Genomic DNA, 6,458 nt, shown 5'->3' with positions numbered 1-6,458 from the left:
GTGGCACACATCACACAGCTATTCTTGGAGAGATACAGTCCCTGACGTAACCACGGGCTCCTAATTACAAGCTGCTGACATTTTGCAGCTTTGAAGCTATGAGCTAAAAGCCACTCTTCCTCCTGCTCGTTTGCTTTAGAACAGCCTGAGTTAAAAGCGCAGCAGTTTCAGAAAGGTGCAGGAGTGGTATATGCTTCTTTTCAGATCCTGCTGTATTGCCAAGGTCATTTTTCTTTAAGAAAACACAAAACTACAGTATGGGAGTAATAAGACTCCTTTGCCCCCAGCACAAGAATGTTACCCAGCAGCTGGCTAAATATAATCCAACACACAGGGCAGCCTTTGTAGACAGGGTAACAGTGGAAGGGCCAGACAGGCATCTTGCAGGGTAGCTCACCATGACTATTGGGAAATCCCCTCGTATGCGGTTTAGGATGACATTACGGTCTACGGATTTGTAGAAAAGGGAAAAATAAAGGGAGAAAAAAAACCCCTCTTTCTCAGTAGGCAGCTGCTAACAGCCATGCCAAGCCCCACTAGCTGACTGCAGTACTTGTTTTCCCTATTTTTGCATTGTTCAGATACGGGCAACCCGAGCTGCCAGCTGATCTCAGTATGCCAAGCACTGTGACTAGTCTCCCTGTTCTAAAAACACAAGTCTCCTCAATGCATGCAAAGAAATATAAACCAAACAGATAAACAAAAAGAGCTCAATGCAATCAAATTACAATGGCAAAAAATAAACAGGTACATTTCAGAAAAATCTGCTGCTAACTGCTGTCTATTTTCAATAGAGAAATAATCATTTTAATCAGAGGCTGATTTTAAAATTCTAAATTTAAAAAAAAAAAAAAAAAGAAAAAGAAATATAATGCTGACTATAAATGCTCAGTTGAGCATTTAGCCATCTGATGACTGTGGTAGCCAGCTGGTCTAGAGGTCATCTGGGATGCATTTATTTTGATTAGATTGATCACATTTCTATTACAGCATAGAATTTTTTGCCGCACTGAATATAGCTGTGTCTGTAAAGATTTTAAGATAGAAAAAATGACCCCCTCCCCTTAGCTTCTCTCAACACAGTGCAGAAGATTCAGTGCTCCAAGGTGTTAAATGGAAAGGATCTGCTTTCACATTTCTTATAAGAATTCTGCCTACATCTGCATTCGCAAAGTGCCGCCTCACTCAGGAATTGGGTGTAGAGCTAGAGCTGAAAATACAAGCTGCAATCAAGTCTGACCATCAAAGTGACAAGCTTCCTCTGTAAATTGGTCAGAAATGTCTTTCTTTCATGCCTGTACATGCTCCCACACGCATAAGCACACACATACATAAGCACATACATACACAGCATGGCCGCTGTTTTCCCTGGGGATATTGCTGCAGCCACCTAGCTCATCAGTTCCCTCCCTGACAGCATCAGGAGTGTTCGAGCTACAATTCACAGTGCCTCCATCCATACATTGCTTTCTTAATCACCCCATCCTCTCCACATTGAGAATGCACAGAATCAGACAAACAGCACGCAGCGTTTCTTCTTCCACTGCATTTGCACGCACTCTCTCGCTCGCTCTTCCTCCCGTGGCTGTGCCTCAGCAGGCAGATACGACCAATACCTTGTTTATCCATCTCCAGCACAACGCTGAGGTGCAACTCGACTGCAGCTCTGTGGCTTTCCCCATCTTAATCCTCTGGAGCAGCAGAGGCTGGATTCTTGCTGCTGATGCCCTTGTTGAGCACTGGATTACTTTTCATCATATTTCTTTAAGCTTTTACCCATTCCACCCTAGATTAACATCCCTTCTTTTTCTCCCCACCAAAAAAAACAAAACCCCCAAACCACCCCACATCACAACCCTTTGCTTCCAGAACCAACAGAAAAATTGCGGCTCCATCGCTTCTCTTCCTTAGCGATGTGCAGATGAGGGAGACTCGCATCAGCCAAGCTGGGGTGAAGTGCAGGCAGCGAGGCTGCAGCAGCAGCAGAACCAGCAGCAGCCACCCAGGTAAATGCGAAAAAGCAGGCTGTGTCGCAGTGCCGTAGCTGTGAGGAAAGAATCTTGCTTCTTCTGAACAGTGCAGCTTCGTGCCTGCAGGAACGGAGAAGAGGGAAGACCCAGAATTAAAAATAGAAGCCAAAATAGTTAAGAAGAAATCATGACTATAATAAAGGGCTGTAACTTTATTTTCTGGGCTTTAGGGGTTTTCCTAGGGGGGTATCTTCCCCCCCTCCTCCCCAAAATCTCCTGTGTTGCTGGATGTTACTGTCCAAGAGTGGAGTCACAAAGGCTCACCCTCCAAAGCGCAGCGAGACCAGCATCACATGAGAAACCACATGACGCACCCAAATCGGATGCTGATGCGGTCCACTATTTCACTCGGGGGGGGAAAAATCTCGACCGAAACATGTCCCTCTCTAGCGGTTAGAAAGAATTTCCCTTTAAAAGAAAAAAAAAAAAAAAAAAAACCTCACAAAAATAAATATCTCCCTATCTCTTGTCTTCAACACCAGAGCTTTGCGAGGCAGGAGAATGCTGTTCCGCAGACACTAGCTGGATGGCAGCAATATTACTTCCAGGCTACGTTATGCAAAGCTGATTCCACTTAAGTGAATTCCTGAAAAGCATACTCCATGTCTTCATAACATGAACAGGCTCTGAAAACCAGCTCCATTATCGTTCCCCACAATCTGTGCCCAAACCTGCGTTCTGAATAATTTATTGGAGACTAAAAAGCTGTTTGCCAAGACCGTTCCTTTTCTCGCTCAGCCTCACACTCAAGACCGACTATGGTGAGGAACAGAGGGGCATTCATCATGTCCACAATCAGTGATTTTAGAAAAAGTGCTATCCCTCAAAATAATCACAAAAAAGTGAGAAGAAAGGGTTTTTTTCCTCATTTATGGGCGCAAAGGGCTCTGCCTGGTTTGCAGTCATTGACATCGCTTTCCTAACGTTGCTGACTCCAAGGCTTTCAGTCCAAGTCAATAAGCAAACAGTATTGCCTGCCAATCCCTGTGGAGGTGTTGTGGCATGCTGTTAAACGTAGTCAAAGCTGGACACCCCAGGCCGTCCCCAACAGGAATGCGCAGCTCCGCAGTGCTGTGCTCTGTCAGGGCACTGAGCAGTTAACATCCTTGGCTGCTTCACCATCTTGCCCATAGGAGCGTGGGATTGAGGCACTGGTTAGCTTGAGAAACAAAAGCAAAAAAGCTGACCTTGATGATCGATGGAATTGCTGCTGCATAGAGTTCCCATTCAACAAACGCAGCTAGCGGTTTGTAGCTTGTTTGGCTCCTGGCATTTGTTGAAATGACAGAGCAGGTGGCACAGAGTCCTCCACCTCCTTTGTTTGCAAAACTCGGCCACCACCTTGCAACGCTACGCTCCCAGCTTTCTACACGAAACTGTACACGGTGTCAGACAAATGGAAAACGATAGCTGCCATGTATCCACACAGCTGTTTCACACAGGATCCCATTGCGAGCTCCGAAGTTTATGAGATGGAGATCAAGCACAGAATTCCCCAGAAGAGGGAGATGCCTGGCACTCAGGTGGGAAAGTGCGACAGGAGCAGAACCCGATGCTCCTTCGTGCTGATTTCAGCTTTACCAACTGCACACACAACAGCAGATTGCAAAAAAACATTTGCACAAGGCAGTTGATGCTTGTTCTCATTGGCTCCTTCCAGAAAGGGGTTTTTCAATGGGCTGCACCTATGACCTATGTACACATACAATCCAGTTACAGTGTTTGCTCTCAGCAGGATGCTGATGCTGAGGAAAGTCCCACAGCCATATATACAGAAATCAAAGGGTTTCCATAGTCATCCTAGAGCATTTTCACCTGTGATGTAACAGTATTGGTATCCTCAAGTCTTTGCTGGAAAACAGATACTGCCACACCTAAACTCAGACTCTAGTTAATGGATACAGTGTTTCAATTTTGATGTAGTGTCAGCTAATCTGGAGAATAAAGGCTTCAGGTGGCGTTTTCAGTCTAAAAGATAAGCACTACCAACATTACCAACAAGGCAGGAACTGAGACCAGCAAAGTAAGCATCTTCAGGCCTTTGGATTACAAGGAGCTGTCCTGGTGACCATACTTACTATTCTTAAATGCAGCAGGTCGAGGGAAGCGATTCTGCCCCTCTACTCTGCTCTCATGACACCCCAATTGGAGTACTGCATCCAATTCTAGGTCCCCCAACACAAGTAGGGCATCGAGCTGTTGGAGCAGGTCCAGAGGAGGGCCATGAAAACGGTCAAAGGGCTGAAGCTGCTCCTCTACCAAGACAGGCTGAGAGCTGGGAATCTAAAGACCAGAATGGCCTATAGGAAAGAGAGTAAATTTAGACCAGATATTAGGAAGAAATTCTTTACTGGAAGGGTGGTGAGACACTGGAACATGTTGCCCAGTGAGGTTGTGGATGCTGCCTCCCTTGAGGCGTTCAAGGCCAGGCTGAATGGGGCTGTGAGCAACCTGCTCTAGTGGGAGGTGTCCCTGCTGATAGCAGGGGGTGAAATTAGATGATGTAAAAGGTCCTTTCCAACTGAAACCACTCTAAGATTCTACGACAGTATGTCTGAGAATGGATTCTTATACATTCCCATTAGTTTCTAAGACAGAGAATCATAGAATCATAGAATCATAGGATGGCTTTGGTTGGAAGGGACCTCAGACAACAGGAGCTTTGTGAGCCAATCATTTTTTCATTTTTCCATTTTTTTATATCAGTAGCTCATTTATGTGTTCTGACTTAGAATCACAAATATGTTGGTTAAAAAGGTGTGCTGGAGGTCACTCAGTGAGCTCTCTGCTTGAAGCATAGCTGTCGCCAACACTGCACCTGGTCAGCCATGATTTCTCTAAGACGAGACCTGAAAATCCTTGGGGACAGAGACTACTTAAGGTTTCTGGGTAACCTCTTCCAGTGCTGCACCTCCTCCCTTGTGAAAATAGATGTGCGGGAAAAAACATGTTCTTTCTCTGTTTCTTACATACAGAACCTTCATTGCACTACTAGTAGGAAATACTGAGTTGCATACACTGCCTAAATTTAACACTGAAGCAGGAGAGAAGTGAAGGAATCAAGGAACAAAGAAACTTTTCATTTCTTATTCAGTTTGTCAAGTTCTGCTCAAATAAGGGCATCTCCAAATTGCCATCATGTGAGGACTGTTCTGATATCTGTGTGCTCCCAGCTCAAGTATTAACCTAACAGCTAAGACAGCAACAAAAGCCGTGATGACAATTCTCATCTTCTCCTATTTATAATAATTATGAGGAGAGGGAATAAAAACTGAGCCCTGATATATGCAAAACCTGAGCTACTGACATTCAAGGCTAGGCTGGATGTGGCTTGGCTAGCCTGGTCTGGTGGTTGGTGACCCTGCCCATGACAGGCAGGTTGAAACTAGATGATCCTTGAGATCCTGTTCAATCCAGGCCATTCTTAGAAATTCTACGATACCCAGAGAAGTCTGAACGAAGGTTGAACCAACGGAAGCTGGAAGATACTGGTTTACTCAGGATGCATTTTTTAAATAGACCTGAAAAAGGGGCTCTGCAGAATTTATAAATATATAAAGCTTGTGAAAAACTTTCCACGTAGGTACGTGATACATGTGCCTTTAAATACAACCTAGAGATACACATCTACATTAGATGCAAATAAAGAGAAAGGGAAAGAAGGAAAAATACAAGAATTACGAAGAGAAATACAAGTCAACATTTCTTTAGAAATGTAAAAGACTTAGATGAAGAAAAGCTCTTTGTAAGAGACTTCTCTAAGCACATAGAGCTGAAAAATCTAATCCTTACACTGAGATCCCTTCAGATAACCTCTCAGTTAAATTCTTTAATAACAGCATGGGTAACAAACTCTCCAAATCTCTAGAATAGACACCTTTCTTTGTGCAACGCTGTCAAACCTTGAAGTAATTCATGGGCAGACTAAAATTACCTGTCTAAAATGACTCTCTCAATTGATTTCCACAGTATATATTCTCCCCTTCCAGACAACAAATGGAAAAGAAGGACGTTGACCACATTGAATAGCTGAGGCAGGAAGTTCTGAATGGCACTGCTAATGCCAGGGGAAGATATGGAAAGATCTGGGCTTATTTTGAACGCTACTTTGACACAAGCAATAAACAGAATTTTTCCCTGCAGCAGTTTGGTGCCAGCATTTGAAGATCTGTTCTCAAACATTTCATCACCCTGCTTTGTTTTAGTGTGGATTCATGCTGACTTAACGATGCATTAGCTACCTTAGATTTGAAGCAACTGTCCACAGGGAACTATTTTAGAAGTGAAAGTCAGCATTAGAGTAGACTCTAGATTGACAATTAAAATTAGATCAATATGCAAGCAGACCAAAATAAGAACAGTTCATGACCCCAAGGACCTGGACAAGCTTGAGAAGTGGGCTCATGTGAACCAAATAAGATTCAACTA

At 43.9% G+C, this 6,458-nt stretch overlaps 1 long non-coding RNA gene across 5 annotated transcripts in view; it reads right to left on the bottom strand.

Moving 5' to 3' along the window:
- Positions 1–932: 932 nt before the first annotated feature.
- LOC128087882 (uncharacterized) overlaps positions 933–6,458 on the bottom strand; it is a 237,654-nt gene continuing 232,128 nt past the window's right edge. For all 5 annotated transcript variants that reach the window (XR_008210054.1, XR_008210057.1, XR_008210058.1 and 2 more), the window contains one exon: positions 933–2,090. This is a non-coding gene — a long non-coding RNA (uncharacterized LOC128087882). The remainder of the gene's footprint in view (positions 2,091–6,458) is intronic.

The sequence above is a fragment of the Tympanuchus pallidicinctus genome, unplaced genomic scaffold (genome assembly GCF_026119805.1).
Source record: "Tympanuchus pallidicinctus isolate F22 unplaced genomic scaffold, pur_lepc_1.0 scaffold31, whole genome shotgun sequence".
Classification (NCBI taxonomy): domain Eukaryota; kingdom Metazoa; phylum Chordata; class Aves; order Galliformes; family Phasianidae; genus Tympanuchus; species Tympanuchus pallidicinctus.
This window is presented reverse-complemented; position numbering and strand designations above follow the sequence as displayed.